The sequence below is a fragment of the Schistocerca nitens genome, chromosome 4 (assembly GCF_023898315.1).
Source record: "Schistocerca nitens isolate TAMUIC-IGC-003100 chromosome 4, iqSchNite1.1, whole genome shotgun sequence".
In the NCBI taxonomy this organism is placed as follows: Eukaryota; Metazoa; Arthropoda; class Insecta; order Orthoptera; family Acrididae; genus Schistocerca; species Schistocerca nitens.
Window position 1 is genome coordinate 375,350,150 of NC_064617.1, and position 22,214 is coordinate 375,372,363.

At 44.0% G+C, this 22,214-nt stretch overlaps 1 long non-coding RNA gene across 1 annotated transcript in view; it reads right to left on the reverse strand.

Annotated features, from left to right (window-relative positions):
• LOC126251954 (uncharacterized) overlaps nt 1-13,888 on the reverse strand; it is a 105,995-nt gene extending 92,107 nt beyond the window's left edge. The window contains exon 1 of the long non-coding RNA XR_007545811.1: nt 13,677-13,888. This is a non-coding gene — a long non-coding RNA (uncharacterized LOC126251954). The remainder of the gene's footprint in view (nt 1-13,676) is intronic.
• Nucleotides 13,889-22,214: the final 8,326 nt, after the last annotated feature.

Genomic DNA, 22,214 nt, shown 5'->3' on the forward strand with positions numbered 1-22,214 from the left:
ACATACACTAAATGTGTTCGCAGTTGCGAATATGACCATCATCAGTCCATCAGCTACATAAGGAAATGACGACAATGAAATTTTGTGCAGGAGCGGGACGCGAACCCAGTTTTTCTGATTTACACGAGTTGTCAACCGCTTTGATTATTCGTGCACGATTCACGGCCATACCCAAATTTCCACATTGCCTCGTCCCTTCGTCACAACCTGTACTCGAACACTCACTATGTTCAAATGGTTCAAATGGCTCTGAGCACTATGGGACTCAACTGCTGAGGTGATAAGTCCCCTAGAACTTAGAACTACTTAAACCTAACTAACCTAAGGACAACACACACATCCATGCCCGAGGCAGGATTCGAACCTGCGACCGTAGCGGTCGCGCGGTTCCAGACTGTAGCGCCAGAACCGCTCGGCCACCAGCGGCCGGCTACTCACTATGTAGTTCCCTTACAAGTGAGCACATTTTAACTGAAAGTCACTGTCGGGCATCGCCGGATAAGTGCGATAGGGCAGTGCCTATAGTGCTGAAAAGATCGATGGAATGTTCCTTTGGAACATGACAAGCTCTTCTACTAGCTTTTGAGACATTGGGTTCGATTCGACGTTTGGGCATCCACTTGTAGTTCCTGCATTGTTTCACTGGACCAACGCCCACACATCGTCGCCTGCCCGGCGTTACAAATGCTGGTCCGGGGCCTTGCACTGCATGACACCTGGGAAAAGAAGCAGCGGCTACAGCCACGGAAATGCGTACCTTACAAGCCATTCAGCTAGACGACAAGTGTGGCGCGTGGGCTTCACAGCGGTAGGATTGACGCTAAGGTGTGGCCTATGGCCTTTATAGACTATGAGGTTTACACCTGCACCAGAGCTCTGCCACGACAAAGTATATGGCGTAGCAAGGGTGTATGGAACTCTTTCCGGGAGGTTGAAGAAACGTGGCGTCAATGTATTAAATGGTGGGTCTGCTGTGTGAAACTCGCTCTACGCAGAACGTTCACACTATTTTTCGAAGATAACTCACACTGGCAACGGACGACTTCCGAATTTTATTTCAGAGCCCTACGTGAGTTGGTGACGCAGACTCCGTCCAACAACCGCCAGCGGGCTGTTCAACATATCAACGCACAACTGCTGCTTTTTACAGCAGTGAATATGAAAGGAGGTAAAGCACGAGCGAGGATGTTCGATGGATTAGGCGACGAACGACCGTCATTACACTATGTAGTGAGAGAAAGGCGGCTGTGGGGGCTTTCACTTATATGGGCGTCGAAATAACCGTTGGATTGCGGGCCACGTTATGGAAGGATATTCCGTCTATTTTCACTCAGCACTATCGCTGTTTCTATGCGGAGGATCAGCTGGACAGAGCTGGACACGCAGGGGTACTGCGAGTAATGCCAGCGTCCGAGCATTCCAATGAAGTGGACTGCCTTAAGGCTGAAATTAACGTTGATGATCTGGACACTGGTCTAAGGTGTGGTGCGTTAACCAAATCTCAGGACCGGACGGATTCCCTCTTTAGTTCTACCACACCTTTGCTCTTCATATGGGAACGACATGGTCACAGATGTACAATGAAGTCTTCACACCTACGTTACTGTTCCCAACCGAGTTCACAGATGGTATTGTGATAACCGTTCCAAAACCAAGTTGTGGTCGTAGAAGATTACCGGCCTTTGATGTTATCCAACGTAGACCACAAAATCTTTGCACGTATTCTTTGTGTCCGTCTTCAAGCGGCAGTAAAGAACAAAATACGATCAAACGTGTCTAGGTGCGGAGTGCAAAATACACACGGCACTAGTGGCATACACTGATGTCACAGCATTGATAACGACATGTAGCTTACAAGGAGCCCTGGTGGCAGTAGATTTCGATCAAGCTTTCGACCGCGTGGCCCATGTGTCTCTTCGTGCGGTCATGGAACGGATGGGAAAAAACCTCATCTCTGTAGACACGATCGTGCGGTTGATTCTCGGTGCACTCTCGATAGTGTTGGTAAACGATGCTGGCCCAGAGCCTATAACAATACAGCGCTCAGTGTGGCAAGGTTTCCCCCTTCGGTCATCTTACCAGCAGTCACTGTTGCACGAGCGCTACACACCCTCTGACGGCGTCTTGAAGGCGCCCAATTAGGGACCGCCTCTCTCCTATGCCGCGCATACGCTGGCGTCGTCGTTCATTTGGTCAGGTCAGGAGACGACATCCAGGTGGCGCTGGGATGGCTTCAGCAGTATGAGGAGGTGGCGAGTAGTAACACTAACCTACCAAAGACCCGATGTATGGAAGCGGGCAGAGGGCTGCCGTCAGAGACATCACTGTCCAATACCTAGGTGTCCACTCTCAAGTGTCTGGGAGTGGTGTTCCACGGAAATAGACGACGTACAGCAGCGGACAATTATCGACTCCTACTGCGGCAGATTTGCTCATTGATACGAGAACACACACTGCCGGCAACAGATATGTTCCAGGATGCACAGTATGTCAACGTCCATTTGGCACCAAAAATAGGTCATTAGGCGCAATTACTGCTGTTGCCCACAACGATCGCGACAAGCTAATAGCTGCCGTTATCGCATTACAGTTAGAATTCGAACATTTAATGAGCTCTGACTTCCTTTTTTAAAACCCGCTATGATACATTGACGCTACTCTGCCACTGAGAGAGGGAGGTATGGGAATCCTAAGAGCTAGGAGCAGGCCGCGTGCGATATTTCTTAGTGCGATGCAACGCTTATGGAGAGCCGAGCTCGTCACCTTTATGGGCGCTGTTATCGACTAAGTGCCCCGACCTCCCCAATCACTCTGCGCATCGGACAATGTTGGCCACATCACGGCACCGCTCGCACTCTTCAGGTCTTCTTAGTTGGTTCAAATGGCTCTGAGCACTATGGGACTCAACTGCTGAGGTCATTAGTCCCCTAGAACTTAGAACTAGTTAAACCTAACTAACCTAAGGACATCACAAACATCCATGCACGAGGCAGGATTCGAACCTGCGACCGTAGCGGTCTTGCGGTTCCAGACTGTAGCGCCTTTAACCGCACGGCCACTTCGGCCGGCGGTCTTCTTAGTCCATTACAGTTACATTAAGTGTGGTTTGCCGGAGATCAGGCTGCCCACAACGAAAGATGTATATCGAAGTTTCCTTCAACAGCATCCTCGCAACGTGGTCGCACAAAAGTACACGGAAATACACTGGCAGGCCATATGGAGACAAACTCTTCTTCCCTCTCTCTCTACGGAGGTAAGTACTTTGTGGTACGTAGCGATGAACGGCAAATTTGCGGTCGATGACTGCCCTCTATTCACCTGGTCGACACGCCGATTTCACCCCACTGCACAGTCGTCGAATCCGACGTTCTGTTTGTGGCACGGCAATCGAGTGTTGGCTTCTCACGACGAAAATGTTGGCCCTTTTAACTCGTACAGCCTTCACGGTGATCAAAATTGAGGACGTACTCTTCCTGGACGAAATATACTTTCCCACCACCAGGACAAAAATGGTTCAAATGGCTCTGAGCACTACGGGACTTAACATCTGAGGTCATCAGTCCCCTTGAACTTAGGACTATGTAAACCTAACTAACCTAAGGACATCACACACATTCATGCCCGAGGCAGGATTCGAACCTGCGACCGTAGCGGTCGCGCGGTTCCAGACTGAAGCGCCTTGAACCGCTCAGCCATCCCGGCCGGCCACCCAGGACAAACGACGTAAACTGGATAAAGGTGATGGCGAGGTATTATATGTGTCGCTACTTTGACTAGGACGTCATGGACTTCTGCTACATACAGCAAGAGCAAGAAATGATCTTGCGGCGACACGGGATATATAGAGCACTTTTGCTAATTACTTGGGTTATTTATTCACGGAACTTCCGGTTAGCTGTTGTGTTCTGGGTGCGAGAAGTGAAATGAGGTGGCAGATCAAGATTCTGGAACTAATGTTCACACCTGATGTACTTAAGGGACTACATGACGATTCTAAGTTAGCGAGAAGCTGACCTGGATACATTCGAATTGAGCCGTTGCAGAGTCCTGTTTTCCGTTTGCTAGCGAATCCATTAAATCTAGCCGTTTTACGTTTGCATGTGTTAAATGGTACCTTCAGTTTATTAATGTTGTGTTTTGCATCTATTACTCGCAAAAAATATATTAAAATAAAATGCAAATCAACATGAAGAATTAGAAAACATCATTTCATCCCTTGGATCACATCCCGAGGATCTTTGCCTCCACCAACCACGACCTGACATCTTAAAGCCCTTATAAAAGGGGGTAGCGTCTTTGATTACTAATCGAAACGTCCTCGGTCCCGGGTTCGAACCCCGCCACAACTTACATATTGAAGAAAAATCATTAGCAAGGGTGGCCGAAGACTTCCAAGATAAGAAGTCACCCCACATTCTGCCAACGCCCTTGTGAAGGAGGGCGGAGGAGCTCACACAGGGTCAGGACAATCTTTTGCCCTTGGGGTGGAAAACTACCCCTAAAAGCGGGCCGGCCGCTGTGGCCGAGTGGTTCTAGGCGCTTCAGTACGGAACCGCGCTGCTGCTACGGTCGCAGGTTCGAATCCTGCCTCGGCCATGGATGTGTGTGATGTCCTTAGGTTATTTAGGTTTCTTAGTCTAGGGGACTGATGACCTCAGATGTTAAGTCCCATAGTGCTTAGTGCCATTTGAACCATTTTTGAACCTAAAAGCGGAAGACTCAGCAGTGATCAAAGGCATCAGGATGCAGAAGGCAATGGGGTTGTGTATCCACAGAACATGTGGCCAGTAATTGAAAAAATATCATGATGATCTCTCCATTAGCAAGAGATTTCGGACTAGTCCCCCATTCGCACTTCCAGGAATGCTCTGCCAATGGTGAGGGGACCATGAAAAAATGATTGATTAATAAACGAAAGTACAACGTTATTTGTGAGACGGGGTGTGGAATATCAGAAATTAGAAAGTGGTAGGGAAAATAAGGCTCAATATAGACATAGTGGGGGTCAGTGAAGTAAAATGGGAGGAAGGCTAGGATTTGTGGTCAGATGAGTATAGGGTAATATCAACAGCAGCAGAAATGGTGTAACGGTAGTTGGGTTCGTTGTGAGTGGGAAGGTAGGGTAGGGTAGGGTAGGGCAGAGATTGAGTTACTTTGAACAGTTCAGTGTAAGAGGTGTTCTCATCAGAATCTACAGCAAGCCAACACCGACGACAGAATCTCTTGTACAGATGCCAACGTCCCAAGATGAGGCTCAAGAGATAGAGAAAGTATATGGTGATATAGAACGGCTAATTCAGTATCTAAAGGGCGATGAACATCTAACAGGCATCGGGAACTGGAATGCTATTGTAGGGGAAGGAGCAGAAGAAATGAATACGGGAGGTTGCGGACTTTGTACAATAAATGAGAGAGGAGTAAGACTAATTGAGTTCTGCAATAAATTTCAGCTGGTAATTACGAATATACCGTTCAAAAATCACAAAAGGAGGAGGAATAGGTTGCGAAAGGGCGGGAAATACGGGAATATTCCAGTAAGACTACATCATAGTTAGTTTCCGGAATCATATTTTGGATTATAAGGCGCACCCAGAATTAGATACAGACTCAGACCACAATTCAGTAAGATGAAGAGTGGATTGAATTTAAGAGACTAGTCAAGAAGTACCAGCGTGCAAAGAATTGGAGTACAGCAGTATTAAGGAAGAAAGAGATACGCTTGAAATTTCTTGACGCTATACAAGGTGGTCCATTAATCGTGGCCGAGCCAAATATCTCACGAAATAAGCGTCAAACGAAAGAACTACAAAGAACAAAACTTGTCTAGCTTGAAGGGGGAAACCAGATGGCGCTATGGTTGGCCCGCTAGATGGTGCTGCCATAGGTCAAACGGATATCAGCTGCGTTTTTTTTAAATAGGAACCCCCACTTTTTCTACATATTCGTGTGGCACGTAAAGAAGTATGAATGTTTTAGTTTGGACCACTTTTTTCGCTTTGTGATAGATGGCGCTGTAATAGTCACAAACATATGGCTCACAATTTTAGACGGACAGTTGGTAACAGGTAGTTTTTTAAATTAAAATACAGAATGTAGGTACTTTTGAACATTTTATTTCGGTTGTTCCAATGCGATGCACGTACCTTTGTGAACTTATCATTTCTGAGAACGCATGTTGTTACAGCGTGATTTCGGCCGGCCGAAGTGGCCGTGCGGTTAAAGGCGCTGCAGTCTGGAACCGCAAGACCGCTACGGTCGCAGGTTCGAATCCTGCCTCGGGCATGGATGTTTGTGATGTCCTTAGGTTAGTTAGGTTTAACTAGTTCTAAGTTCTAGGGGACTAATGACCTCAGCAGTTGAGTCCCATAGTGCTCAGAGCCATTTGAACCATTTTGAACAGCGTGATTTCCTGTAAATACCACATTAATGCAATAAATGCTCAAAATGATGTCCGTCAACCTCAATGCATTTGGCAATACGAGCAACGACATTCCTCTCAACAGCGAGTAGTTCGCCTTCCGTAATGTTTTCACATGCATTGACAATGCGCTGACGCATGTTGTCTGGCGTTGTCGGTAGATCACGATAGCAAATATCTTTCAACTTTTCCCACTGAAAGAAATCCGTGGACGTCAGATAAGTTGAACGTGCGGGCCATCGTATGGTGCTTCGACGACCAATCGACCTGTCATGAAATATGCTATTCAATACCGCTTCAACCGCACGCGAGCTATGTGACGGACATCCATCATGTTGGAAGTACATCGCCACTCTCTCATGCAGTGAAAAATCTTGTAGTAACATCGGTAGAACATTACGTAGGAAATCAGCATACGTTGCACCATTTAGATTGCCATCGATAAAATGGGGGCCAATTATCCTTCCTCCCATAGCGCAGAGTAGAAGGCGGATAGGTGGACAGACTACACTGAAGGCATTAGAGGAAAGTGTTGTCTGATGACCTGGTAGAAAGAGAAACAGTAGCTGAGGAGAAGTTATAGGGAATACAGTATTACATTCAGAATTTAAAATAGCTTTGGAGGACTTAAGATCAAATAAGGCAGAAGAGATACTAAAAGTTCATCAGAATTTCTCAAATCAATAGTGGAAGTGGCAACACGACTACTGACCTTGGTGCGTATAATGTATGAGAATGGCGATATAACACAAAACATTCGAAAAAACATCAATCACGCAGTTCCAAAGATAGGAAGACCCGTGGAGCATAAGAATCATCTCACCGTCAGTTTAACGGGACATGAGAAATATACAGAAGAAAGAAATAGAAAATTGAGGTCTGTTATAGGGCCATCAGTTTGGCTTTACGAAAAGTAAATGTTCTGGCGTAACCGCAAGCGCCCTAACGAAGATGAAGAACGCAAGAGAAGAGAAGGCGGTGAGATAACGTTCGCCAGCGGTGCGCTGATTAGGACCGCACCACGACAGTAGCGGCCTCTACGAGAAGGGAATGTAAGCACCGCAACTGCCAGCCTCGGCCGCTCAGTATTAGGACAGTATTAGGACAGTAGTACGCCGGCACTACAATAGCAGTGACGTGTGATCCATATCAGTTGATTTCATGAACCTTGTAAACTGCAAAGGACTCTAAATTGTTTGCATGTCGCCCATCGCTTGCGACACCTTTGTAAGTTCAAAGTTACTTATTGCCAATCTGCTTTATTGAAGTAAAAGTACTAATGCTATTTGCTTGAATTGTTGTATAGCATTCCCAGAATGCAGCATCCTTTAGGCCCCCTATTCGAGAAGAGTGGGCAGGAGCCCACAGTAAAGGCACCAGAAGCTCTTGCGATTAGTAATGGAAGTTAGACTGAAGAAGAATCAAGATACGTTCATAGGATTTATTGACCTGTAAAAAGCGTCGACAGTGTGAAGTGGTGCAAGGTGTTCGAAATTCTGAGAAAAGTAGGAGTGAGGTATAAGGAAAGTTGAGTAATTTACAGTGTGTACAAGAAGCAAGAGGGAACAATAAAAGTGGAGGATCAAGAACGAAGTGCTCGGGATGAAAAGGTTGTAAGACAGGAATGCAATCTTTCATCCCCACTGCTCAACGAATACATCAAAGAAGAAGTGACAGGAAGGTTCAAAAGTGGGATTAATTGGGAATAAAATTCAGGGTGAAATGATATCAGTGATAAGATTCTGTGATGACATAGCTATACTCAGTGAAACTGATGAACTCACTACAGGATCTGTTGAATGGAATGGACAGCCTAACGAATGCAGAATATGGATTTAGTGTAAATCGAAGAAAGACAAAAGTAATGAGAAGTAGCAGAATCGAGAACAGCCAAAAATTTAACATTAGAACTGGGGAGCAGGAAGTAAATTAAGTTATGAAATACTGGTACCTCGAGAGCAAACGACATAAGAAGCAGAAGACATAAGATTGGAAATGACAAAAATGACATTCTTGGCCAATAGAATGTACAAGTACCAATCATAGACCGGCCGAGCGGTTCTAGGCGCTTCAGTCTGGAACCGCGCGACCGCTACGGTCGCAGGTTCGAATCCTGACTCGGGCATAGATGTGTGTGATGTCCTCACGTTAGTTACGTTTAAGTTGTTTAAAGTTCTAGGAAACTGATGACCTCAGACGTTAAGTCCCATTGTGCTCAGAGCCAATTGAACCAATCATAGACCTTAATTTGTGAAAGCAATTTCTGAGATTATTCGTCGGGAGCATAGCTTTATATGGTAGTGCAACATGGATTGTGAGAAAACCGGAACAGAAGACAATGATGCATTTGAAATTTGGTTCTACAGAAGAATATTGAAAAGTAGGTGGTCAGATAAGATAAGGAACGAGAAATTTTTTCCGCAGAATCGGCAAGGTAAGGAACTTGTGGAAAACACTAACAAGAAGAAGGGACAGGATGCCAGGTTACCTGTTAAAACATCAGATAATAATTTCCACCATCCTAGAGGTAACCATAAAGGGTAAAAACTGTAGTTGAACACAGATATTGGAATACATCCATCAAATAATTGAGGGCTTACGTTGCAGTTACTACTGTGAGATGAAAAAAAAGTCACAGGGAAGCTTTGCCGGTACCAGTGCGTCCTGAGAATGTGACACTCAGTGAAGATGAGTACAGTGGCGGGCAAGTAGAAGTCAGCGAAGGTGATCAGCAGGACAACTTAACATTTCAGGGTCTATGTGTATCAAATGAGCCACACTATTTGCATTTTGAAGTAATATCGAGTCCTTTACGGAGACACTGGTATGATCAGATTAAATGAGAGACGATTGTTTACAGTTTGTAGCGCAGTTAGTGTGAAAGCAGTACGTCTCTACAATGAGAGTAAATTTTCTTATGTTCCATACTCGTGCAGGTAATTCAAGGAACAGATATGGGAACTGCTAGTCGCACTTATTCAATGTGAGAAATACAAATGCCATATAGGTGAAGATTACGAGGTCAGTTCCCTCATATCCGCATACAGCTCGAGTACACAGATCACTGCTATGTTCTACGCAAATATCACAGCAGGGACAGGAAAATTACTATAATGGAGAAAATAGCCTTCTCTGAGTAAACTATGCCTGAGACTGACAATGTGTAGTTCACATTAAATTAGGTCTCATCTAAACTGAAAGCCATTGATAAAAATCCATGGAAAAACTTCACGTAGATTCATGTATTTGCAAGAAATCAAGGTTCAGTGAACCCAAAATGAAGGAAGGTTTACTTGTAGGACAGTATACCAGTTAATTAATTCCTGATGAAGATTTCCTTGATTTGTTGAGTGATGTTGGAAGATGACTTGGGTGTACTTCTAAAAATGGCTCTAAGCAATATGGAACTTAACATCTGAGGTCATCGGTCCCCTAGACTTAGAACAACTTATACCTAACTAACCTAAGGACATCACACACATCCATGCGCGATGCAGGATTCGAACCTGCGACGGTAGCAGCAGCGGGGTTGCGGACTGAAGAGCCTTGAACCGCTCGGCATGGGTGTACCTCCTAAGCAACTGCAAGATACTTTTGGGTAAACATAGGACAAGGAACTATCGCGACACTGTACAGGAACTACTGAAATCACACCACCTTATGCGATGTACCACGTCACTTAAACTACACATATTCAATGATCATTTGCATTTATTTTCCGATAACGCCAGCACCGTTAGTGGCGGACGCGGGGAAAGGCAGGGAAATATTTGTTGTTCTGATTCTGTATTTTCCTTCGACTCCTTTGAGTACTACCTCATTTGCCTGTTATTTGTATTTCAAGGTCTATTTTTCACGAACGTGTCATTTTAGCAGACAGACAGGCTACCGTAAGCAGATACAAAAAGCAGTACTCAATGAAAAATAAACTAGTACAGATATTCTGAAATCATATCTGGATTATAAGGTGGATTATCTTTGAGAAACAGCGCATATAGTACCTGGAACAAGGATAACGTCTGTTACTGTGCTGCAGTTATGGACTGTGCGGCTGGTCCCGGTGGAGGTTCGGGTCCTCCCTCGGGCATGGGTGTGTGTGTTTGTCCTTATGATAATTTAGGTTATGTATTGTGTAAGCTTAGGGATTGATGACCTTAGGAGTGAAGTCCCCTAAGATTTCACTCAAGTTTTTTTTTGTTACTGTGCTGTGACAGTAACATGGAACCGTCGTGCAGACTACGTAAGAAACTGTCTATCAACAGCAAAAAAAAAAAAAAAAAAAAAAAAAAGTCACAAACTCGTACTACATAGTTGTCCATTGCCGGATTGCACGCTGTAGCTTCTCTAGTGCAATAACAGTTGTTATATGGCGGAAGAAGGCAAACAGACGTATTGTTTTATTATTTACACTCACTTAGCTGCTACATAGAAAAGAAAATCAATGGAATTGCCTGTTGTGAGTGCCATTTCACCAATATGTTACGTGTCTTAACCAGATAGTTAAACAGTCCCGACTAAGCAAAATATCTGGGCATTAAACCTTCACAACTATATTGTGCCCCATTTTCAGGAATGCCTTCCAAATTTGCAATAAAAGATATTTTGATATAAAATAAACTTCATGACTGTAGGAACAAATATTTTAAATTTTTGCTTTTCTTGACTCTAAATCTTTTTTTTTCCTTTTTTGTATGCGATCTGAGATTCATCCAGCTGCCTTCTTCTGTTAAATGAAAACTTCAGCTGCGTCAGTTGAGCTAGTTGTATGCCTATGAGAAAATGTCGGTTATATTTTAATTAACATGGGTTGCCTCAGACTTAATGGATGATAGTTTCATAACATGTTTATACCTTATCTTAATACCCAATTTGATAGTTGTCTAGACTATATTACTATGTTTTCTATTTTTGTATAGTTTATACGGTTTTCTTTAGTAAATATTTATACTTCGTAAAACCATGGCAATGCCATGGAGATATTTGGAGATGCGTAGAGAAATGGAAATTGATATTGAAAACTTGGCCGAATACACTTGGCTAACAGAGGGGTGATTTGGTTCTAAGGAATTCTCTGCTGATGCTACGCTAGTAATCCGCGAGGATTTGCATTACACTAAACATTAATGAAAATGTTTATACCGAACAATTCTAAGTAGTTCTGCTGTTGGAACACAGAGGGCTAACACAAGTTATACATTCAACGCAACGAAATATAAATGACATGATGTAATACAGAAGTTACAGAAACTCTTCAAGTTTTCTATTTACGTCAGTTACAGAGTGAGGTGGCTCACTCACCAGGCCATTGGATTCCAAGTCGCAAAAAGCGAGCCACAAAACTCCAATTGGGCATCGTAATTTAGGTTTCCCGTGGTTTCGATAAATAATAAACATGGATGGCGAGACTGCTCATATTGAAAGAACACTGATAATATCTTACGCCATATTCAGTCATTGTGCTCTGTTCCTAATGATCCTGTTATAGACAGCGGTTTGATGAAGTAAATACGATTTTTATAACTAAAATTTTAGTCAGACTTTTTTAAGAGTTGGTTCAAATGGCTCTGACCACTATAGGACTTAACATCTGAGGCCATCAGTCCCCTATAACTTAGAACTACTTAAACCTAGCTAACCTAAGGACATCACACACGTCCATGCCCGAGGCAGGATTCGAACCTGCGACCGTAGCGGTCGCGCGGTTCGAGACTGAAGCGCCTAGAACCGCTCGGCCACACCGGCCGGCTTTTAAGAGTGGATATTACCGATTTCGAGCGATGGCCGTGAGACCTGAAGTTCTGATATTAAAAACGATCAAAAACAAAGGGTTCCTCAGCGAAAAAATGGGTCAAGGAACACATTAGAGAGAAAGATGTAGTTACGACAGTGATGTAACTGAAATGGAGACCTTCGAGGGATACAACTAGGCAAATTAACGTTAGATGGACTGAAGAAGTATGTAGCTGCTTTGCAAGACATAAGAAAGAACAGGTAGCATGACTCATTGGTACGTTGATAGATGAGATTAGAAGACATTAGGAGCAACTTGGGTACGTATGACTAACTGCAACAGATGTACAAAGCTGAAGAAGGGGCATTTACCTAAAAGTGGATGTCAAATGATTTACAGTGAATGTGACGTAGCCATTTATACAAAACTGTAGAGGCCTTCGTGGTCACTTGTTAACATATTGCCGGTTGACTATCGTCTCGGGATCTCCGGTCAACATCGGTTTGACGATTTTTTTTTATATTTCGCAACCACAAGTGGCTGACATTGTCAAAATTCGAACCTCCATTACTCGTGGCCACTAGCAATATAAAGTGAATCTTTGACAATGCCGGCCACTTGTTTTGGTTGAAAGTCAGCTAAAGATTCCGAGACAATAGCCTCCAATTAAAGCATTCTTTTTGTTTACGTAGTTACAGTTTGCAGTTGTGCCGCCTTGTGTCTGTTTTACGCGTAAGAACAAGAAAGGTAATAACAATGCTCGTGCATTGAGTAAGAGGTAATTAAGCCCAACCGGTCAGCCGAGCGGTCTGATGCACGGCTTTCCGCCGTGGGAAGGAGCGCCTGGTCCCCGGCACGAATCCACCCAGCGGACTTCTGTCGAGGTTCGGTGAGCCGGCCAGTCTGTGGATGGCTTTTAGGCGGTTTTCCATCTGCCTCGGCGAATGTGGGCTGGTTCCCCTTATTCCGCCTCAGCTACACTATGTCGGCGATTGCTGCGCAAACAAGTTCTCCACGCACGCGTACACCTCCATTACTCTACCACGCTAACGTAGGGGTTACACTCGTCTGGTGTGTGACGTTCCCTAGTGGGGGGGAGGGGGGGGGGTCTACCGGAGCCGAGCCGCACAATAACCCTGGGTTCGGTGTGGGGCGGCGGAGGGGTGAAGTGGACTACGGTTGTCGTCGTGGGGTTGTGGACCACTGCGGCTGCGACGGGGACGGAGCCTCTCCATCGTTTGTAGTTCCCTGGTTTACATACAATACTATACAACACACGAAGTAATTAAATTTTCACTTATGTGTGTCGTCATGTCCCATCACTTGAGTTTAATCCAGGTTGCGCAAACAAGTTCTCCACGCACGCGTACACCTCCATTACTCTACCACGCTAACGTAGGGGTTACTGCAAGTTTATGTTCTAATGCACTAATAACTCTGGATGAGACAGCGCGTGCAGACGCGAAGTCAACTTGAAGTTCCGATAAAAATTGCTGAACAACTCGAACAGGTAAACTACTTACTCACCGGTGGTAAGCTGACCGTCTTGATGCACTGATCGTTAACAGAAACAGTGCCAGTTGGACATCGGTCCGGCAAATCGACAGCAAGAGGTCCCTTTGTGACGGAGACTTCTGTCGAAGACTCGTTGTCTTCCGCGCTGGCGAACGCCGCTAGTACAGCCAGCACAATGCAGAGCCGGCGCGACCACATGCTTACTCGCACTGCTCACACAGACGAATGACGCAGACTGTCGAGGTCTTCCCGCACGCTCGTCCTCGCCTCAAGGCTACGCACTTCAAACAGGTTCGGAGAAGGAACACGTTTTCGGCATTGAATGGTTAAGGAGTAGATGATCCTTGCTACTGTGCTTTTTGCAGTCGCACGCGTATGGATAACACATCACACCCACAGTTCCATAAAATCGATAAACAAATCGTATTCCAGAATCAGGTGCTGTGATGTGTGTGCTGTTTCTAAAGCTGCTTTTGTAATCTTTTGTATAGGAACGTTGATGTAAAGTTTCTGAAAACGAGCTTATGAATAGGTGAAGGAAATTGCAATCTGTTATTGCCTGTATGGTATATACTGCATTGATAGTAGATGCTAAAATTATATGCTGAACTTGTTCATCTGTACTCTGTGGTCTATGCAATACCAATTACACTATTCGAGGATGTTTTCAGTGAGTTTTTTCCACAGATGCTCTCTCGATATACCACCCATCTCGCCCTATGACTCATTATAGTCTCTGTCCCATAGATAGACGAATCCAAGTTAATTTGGTATTTCTGTATTTTTTAAAAGCTTTGATTTATTAGCACACCGATACATAATAAAGAAAATACATTCCTCTTGTGACACCTAATTGGTGCAACCGTACAGGCAAGATGCGCCACGTTATCCTCGATGAAGAGTGAAGTACAGAAACTGAACTAAAATAAACTGCCACAATGCAATGATGCGAGGCCTACGAGAAAGACAGACCGTGGCGCGTACGTCACGAAGGTAGGCCTGAGCTCGTTTGCTCGCTCAACAGACAAACTACGTTTCTGCACCTGTTGGGAGTGAATGTACAAACGACAATTGCATCTTCTACTGGAATCTGCTATTATGGGGTTTTACTGTTATTAGTCCTACAATGATCGGAAGCCCATAGGCCTACTTATAATTTGTTATGGCTGTGCTGGAGTACAATAAAATTAAAATCATGCCAGAATGATTATTAGTAGCATAAAGCACCACTTCTTTTATGAAACGAGAACTGTTAAGCAAGAGAGACTAAATGCCATAAACAAGCCGTATTATCATTTATATCGATTATTGATCTTAAATTTTATTGTAGCACTCTTAATCATTAAGAGTTCATAATGGCATACTCCAGTAGAATATGCAATTAACAGGTTTAGAAATGCATTTTGTCTACTGAGATTGTAAGACCTCGTGGTCTCCCGACCTTAATTGCTTACATATTCCGCCCTCACAAACATATTCTGCACATCAAGACCCTTCATTTGAACCCAAACTCGATAAGATAAAGTCAATGTTGCATGAATTCATGTAAGCGATTTGCAAATAACAAGTAAATCGCAAGTGCGCACCGAGATTGAAATACTCGAGGCTGGCATACACACACATATTCAAGACACGACGGTCACAAAAGCTTTTAGTTCGGGAGAGGCAAACCGCACGCCAGGAGGCCAGTCCCTTCAGAAGACGAGTCAACCTATCTATGTCGGCCGGTGACCGCCCTTAGAGCAGACAGCGTTTGCCCAAGTGAAAGGGAGAACGACCCCGTGTTCGGCTCAAAAGCAAATTCCGCTACATTGTGTGGGAGGTTTTCACAAGGAGACAGCAAACGCCAAACGCCAATGCTACATATTTCTGGATTGGTCGCCTTAAACGAAACGTCATTCTCCCGTTTTAGAAGAGCAATGCTGATTGGCAGACGATATTCCTGACGCCTTGAGCTGAAGGAGTAATGGAAGAGACAAAAAGATATACCCCTTCACGTCTGGCGTGGAGAGGGGGCATTCCATTGTCGCTCTTGGAGCGAGAACACGTAACGAGAGCGTGTGCTCTCGTATGTGTACTCAAACTCAAAGAGCGAGGAACAAGTCTCTCCTCAGTACCTCAATGGGAGAGCACCTCTGTCGAGAGCGAATCACAGTGCGACTCTATATTGAGTCCTTGCGATTAAGCTTTGTTCACTGTGTTGGCCGCCACACTTATTGTGCGGTGTGAACGGAGTGGCATCGCAGTGGACTCGTTATCTGACTGGTGTGCCACGCCAATAGTTAGACTAGGGGCGAATAGGAGTCCTTCACTTCATCAAGGTGTAGGGAGAGTTTGATTGTCGAAGGTCAATCCAGATAGAACGAGAATTATCTTATTTGTCAGCAGTGAGCGGCGCAGACAGCAGTCATCGCAGCTTACGCTATTGTGCGCTACAGCTATTGCGAGCCCCGTATTTCCTCCACAACAGTACACTTCACTGCATTTCACATACGACAGCCTCAACTGTACCTAGCAACATTCTAACGGATAATTATTCAAGTTGAGTAGGCGCGGCTCTCAGCCATTCTGCCAAGTCAACAACAATCTTAAACTTTGTATAGAAATTTCATTAATGAATCCTATCCTTAAGAGGTAACTTCACATTCCAAAAATAACCCGGAAATAATTTCTTCAGTTCATAACTAAAAGTGCCATTGTGATTTGTCCGAATTTTTGCAAAAAAAAATAATAATTTTCGTTAGTTTCATGTTTTTCTTACACTAACTACCACTACTCCAGTACCCAAGCATCCCACTAGTTACGTAAGAAATTCCGTGAATTTTTGTGTCATTTCCTTACAGCGGACGACTCCAGAAGATATTTATTGCTGAAAGTTTTTCAGGCATTTCTCTTTAGAACGTTAGGAGCGTCTGTCTGACTTCTGTAGTAGTTTGGGAGTGGAAAGTACATCTTGCAGGAGCCACAGGGTAAAGGGTACATCTCTGATTAATCCGTTGCGCAGAATGACAGAATAGCACCCACATGTCCCTCACAAGATGAGCGAGCGAGTGATTTTAGGCCTACCTTACCGAAGTACGCGCCGTGGCCTGTCTTTCTCGTGGGCCTCAGCAGTGATGGCATCGTTCCCATTCATATTATGTACTGCCCGACAAAAGCGTGAAGCACCCAGAAGGGGAAGAGGAAACGATTTGAAGCAATGTGGATTGAGGGTGTATTTCATATTCTTTCAGTGATTACATATATACATTTATAATTAACTGGCAGTATGAATCCACTTCTCATTATGATGTTGCACTCCATCTGGCCTGGATTTATGCAGGATTCGGTTTGATTTTGTGTCATAAATTCGATTTACCCTCTCCTCAGGCTAGCAGGTCTACAACTGTTGTAATTGCTCATTAATATTCTTTACAGAAGCCAAGGAAAAACTGAATTAAGCGCAGGAATTGAGCCTTATCAGAGGAGGTATGATGATTTTAACATGCATCAGGAAATTATCACAAATCGAACAGTGGGAAGCTAGTAGATGACAGTGGCAACCTCATAATCAATAAGGAAGAAAAAAAGAGAGAGAATGGGAGATATATCTAGAACAGTTATTCAGAGATGACCAGAGGAGGCAACAACCAGAGATATTAGACACGCAGGGACCAGATATTCTAGTAAGTCAACTGGAAGTGGCCATACATCAAATGAAGGAAGGGAAAGCAGCTGTGCCAGATGGCGTAAAAGCAGAATTCCTCAAACTACTCAATAAAGAAAAAGTAAAAATGATCACAGAAGTATTCAACCACATTTGCTCATGGGGCAAAATCGCTCCAAAATGGTTTACATCAGAGTTCATTGCTCTACCTAAGAAACCGAATGCTGAAGTATGTGCGGACTACCGTAACACCAGTTTAATGAGCCAACTGCTAAAACTGTTTCTTAAAGTGATCCACATGCGGATATACAAGATTTGTGAAGTCCAAATAGCGCCCAACCAGTTCGGGTTTCTACATGCAGTTGGCACGGGAGAAGCAGTATTTGGTATAAAAGTATTGATCCAAAGATGTAGGGAGATCAATTGTGATGTATTTGCTTGCTTCGTTGATTATCAGACGCCATGTGATCGTGTGAAGCGTGAACAAATGGTAGAAGTACTAAAGAAAACAGGAATTGATGGAAAGATCTAAGAATGATAGCCAGTTTATACTGGAACCAATCTGCAGTGTTGAGAAAAGATCAGAACAAGTGGGAATAAGACGTGGCGTCACGTAGGACTTTATAGTATCACCGATACTCTTTAACCTGTATTCAGAACAAATATTCAAAGAAGCTATACCTGACGTGGAAGAAGGAATCTTAGTGAATGGGGTCACACTCAGCAATTTTCGTTATGCAGATGTCACCGTGGTGTTTGCGGATACAATGGAAGGGCTGCAGAAGCTAAACAACAAAATTTCTGAAACAAACAATAAATTCGACCTGGACATCAACAGACACAAAACAAAATCAATGATCATCAGCAGGAAGAATATTAGAGGTGTGAATCTGTACATCAATGGCACAAGCATAGAGCGGGTTTCACAGTACCCGTATACGGGCACCATCATTAACGAATCTTGGGACAACTCGAAGTTTGAGGCAACTCGCAGGAGATGGTGTCGCATCGGAAAAGCGAGAAGTGATTTCAACTCGATGAGCTCAGCCTTCAAGAGTCACGATCTTACCATGGACACAATGTAAGTAGGCTGTTTAGGTTTATATGTTGGTAACGCCATGTAGCGCTCTATATGAAAATCACTGACTCTGCTGTGTGCAGTCTGTGGCTGGTCTGCATTGTTGCAATACTTCTATTGTAGTGTTGGGCAGTTGGCTGTTAACAGCACGTAGCGGTGAGCAGTTGGAGGTGAACCGCCAGCAGTGGTGGATGTGGGGAGTGAGATGGCGGAGTTTTGAGAGCAGATGACCTGGACAGAACCAGTAAATTTGTAAGACTGGATGTCATGAACTGATATATATATATATATATATATATATATATATATATATATATATATATATATATATGTGTGTGTGTGTGTGTGTGTGTGTGTGTGTGTGTATTTACCTTAATAGTGTTCAAAAGACTTTTGAACACTATTAAGGTAAATACATTGTTTGTTCTCTATCAAAATCTTTCATTTGCTAACTATACCTATCAGTAGTTAGTGCCTTCAGTAGTTAGAATCTTTTATTTAGCTGGCAGTATTGGCGCTCGCTGTATTGCAGTAGTTCGAATAACGAAGATTTTTGTGAGGTAAGAATTCATGAAAGGTATAGGTTATTGTTAGTCAGGGCCATTCTTTTGTAGGGATTTCTGAAAGTCAGATTGCGTTGCACTAAAAATATTGTGTGTCACTTTAGTGAATGTCTGAGTACGTTCAGTTTTGCTCAGCTGTTTGAAAATCAAATAACATAAGATGTTTATCAGCACAGTAATTCATTAATTTTTCTTAGGGGACGTTTCAACAAAAATACTGCTCCTCAGCTGCTGTGTGTTCTCAGTTCTCTTGTGTGGTGTGAAAACATGGACACTTACAGAGGCAACCACTGCTAGACTCCAAGCCTTTGAACTCTGGCTGTACAGAAGAAGGGTGAGAATATCATGGACTCAAAAAGTGACAAACGTCGAGGTTCTACCTCGAGTTAACAAAAGCCCAGAGCTGATCAACATCATCAAGTGTTGCAAACTACATTACCTTGGCCACTTCATGAGGAATCAAAAAAGGAGGATATGAGCTGCTTCAACGTATCATACACTAAAAAATCGACGGAGAGAGACCTCCGGGACGAAGAAGAATTTCCTGGCTCGACAACCTTAGACCTTGGTTTAATATTAGCTCTGAAGATCTGTTTCGCATGGCAACTGATAAAGGCAGAATAGCAATGATGATCGCTTCGGACGAAGCGGACAGCTACGCTAAGAAGAAAAATAAGGAGAAGACTGTAATTGGATGGAGTTTGTGTCGAAGCTTGTCCCACACATGTTCTGTTGGGGACCTTTCTGGTCACATCAACATCAAGCAGACAGTTAAAAAAGAAACATACCATGCGTGAAAGAACATTGGCCTGTTGAAAAATGGCTGTACGATATCGTCGCATGACAGGTAATACATGAGAACCCAGAGCAACCCTGACGTACTGTTGTATAGTCAGAATTCCCTCAATGACTACCAGATCTGACTTGTAGCCATACCCAATGGCTCCACACGTCATGTCGCCAGGAGTAACAGTGATGTGCGTGTTCAACGCATTGGAAAAATTGGGCCCCTCCCTGGGTCGCTACATATTCGCAAACGCTGGTAATCTGGGGTAGTGCGAAGCTGCGGTTAGTGGATGAACAAAATGTTACATTCAGTAGCACTCCACGCTTCTTCTACACGGTACCACTCCAAAGCAGCCGTGTTGTGGTGTATACTGCAGCGTGCGCATTGGCTGGTAATACCCAAGTATGGCTTTTGCTAATCTCCGAACAATGGTGCAAGGTAATAAAGAATCTTGAATGTAATCCACTACTTGTTCTCGGATGGCAAGTACCGAAGTGAAGGGTGCACAATTTGGCGATCATACCTCGTGGTAGTCAGACGTAATCAACCGCAACCCTTATGAGTATCTGGCCCTCACATTCTCATGAAGTCCATCATCGGGCCACTTTCATCCGAACACCTCACATATGTGGCTACTACGCAATCCGACCAGCCTGCCGAACAGATACCTTCAACCAAACTCTTTTCAAACTCTGTAAGTGGCTGATAACGCTGTCTCATATGAGTACATGTCATTTCTCTCCCTTCATAGGGATCATTTAACATCTGACGCTGCTGTCATCCTTTATATACCACACTAGGCTTGGTAACAACACTAAATACAAGCAGCACTAATGCGCTCAGGTGGCTGTTCTGCATGTCACAGAGTATTGCTCATCAGTGTGGGATCCGTACCAGATCGGGTTCACGGAGGAGATAGATAAGATCCAAAGAAGAGCGGCGCGTTTCGTCACAGGGTTATTTGGTAACCGTGATAGCGTTACGGAGATGTTTAATAAACTCAAGTGGCAGGCTCTGCAAGAGAGGCGCTCTGCATCGCGGTGTAGCTTGCTCGCCAGGTTTCGAGAGGGTGCGTTTCTGGATGAGGTATCGAATATATTTCTTCCCCCTACTTATACCTCCAGAGGAGATCACGAATGTAAAATTAGAGAAATTAGAGCGCGCACGGAGGCTTTCAGACAGTCGTTCTTCCCGCGAACCATACGCGACTGGAACACGAAAGGGAGGTAATGACAGTGGCACGTAAAGTGCCCTCCGCCACACACCGTTGGGTGGCTTGCGGAGTATAAATGTAGATGTAGAGTTGAAGCTCTAGTCATTTGTATTCCCACTGATGGTGTGTGCGTGTACAAATTTACAGTGAAATCTAACGTCCTCCGATGCTTCACTTCTCTTGTTAGGGAGTGTGCGTTAACTAGTTAGTTGATAGTATTACTTGTATTCACAAGCTTTCCGAACATGACGCAGTTTTAAATGAGGACATTTTATTCAGTGATTACATGGACACCCAGTAAGGTCTCGACGGAACAACAGCCTGTTGCAATGATTACTAAAAAGCGCTTAATGTAGTGAAGAGCAAAACTGTGCACTTCACGAAACGGAAAAGCGTGGTATATTTTGACTAAAACCAACTGAGGTGGTCAAGTGGGAGAACTCGCGAAGTCAGTAATTCAAAACCCGTTCGATAATCCAGATGTATTCTTAGCAGGGATTCCCTTAATCTCGTAAAGTAAAATCCAGGATGGTTCCTTTGAATACGTCAAGGCCGACACTTTGCTCGCAATCCTGTCGTGTGGTTCACCTGCGATAATCTTACCGTCAACCGTCGTTTGTGTCTTGTTAAGTTCTGATCTTCTGTTCCTTTGATTATAGGATTAGTGTGTCACATCTAGAATCAGTCGTTTCATATTATACTGACAGAAAAAAATCGCAACAACAAAAAATAATTAATGTTGATTAACGACATTTTGGGAATACATTTTTCTAGATAACATATTTAAGTGATTAACACAGCAAGATCACAGTTAATGTAAGTGCGGTACAAACCGTTGCAAATGTGAAATACTGGTACACTAAAAATCGGTGTAACCACCAGACTGTTGAATGCAAGCGTGCATACATCGTTTTGTACGGGTGTCAGATGTCAGTGCGTGGGACGGAGTTAAAAGCGTGTTGCACTTGGTCGGTCAATACAGGGACAGTTACCGAGCGAGGTGGCGCAATGGTTAGCACACTGGTCTCGCATTCGGGAGAACGATGGCTCAAATCCGCGTCCGGCCATCGTGATTTAGGTTTTCAGTGATTTCCCTAAATCGTTCAGGCAAATGCCAGGATGGTTCCTTTGAAAGGACGCGTCCGACTTCCTTCTCCATCCTTCCCTAATCAGATGGGACCGATGACCTCACTTTTTCGTCTCCTCCACAAAATCCACTAACCAACCAACCAACAGGGACACTTAATGGTGTTTGTAGATGAC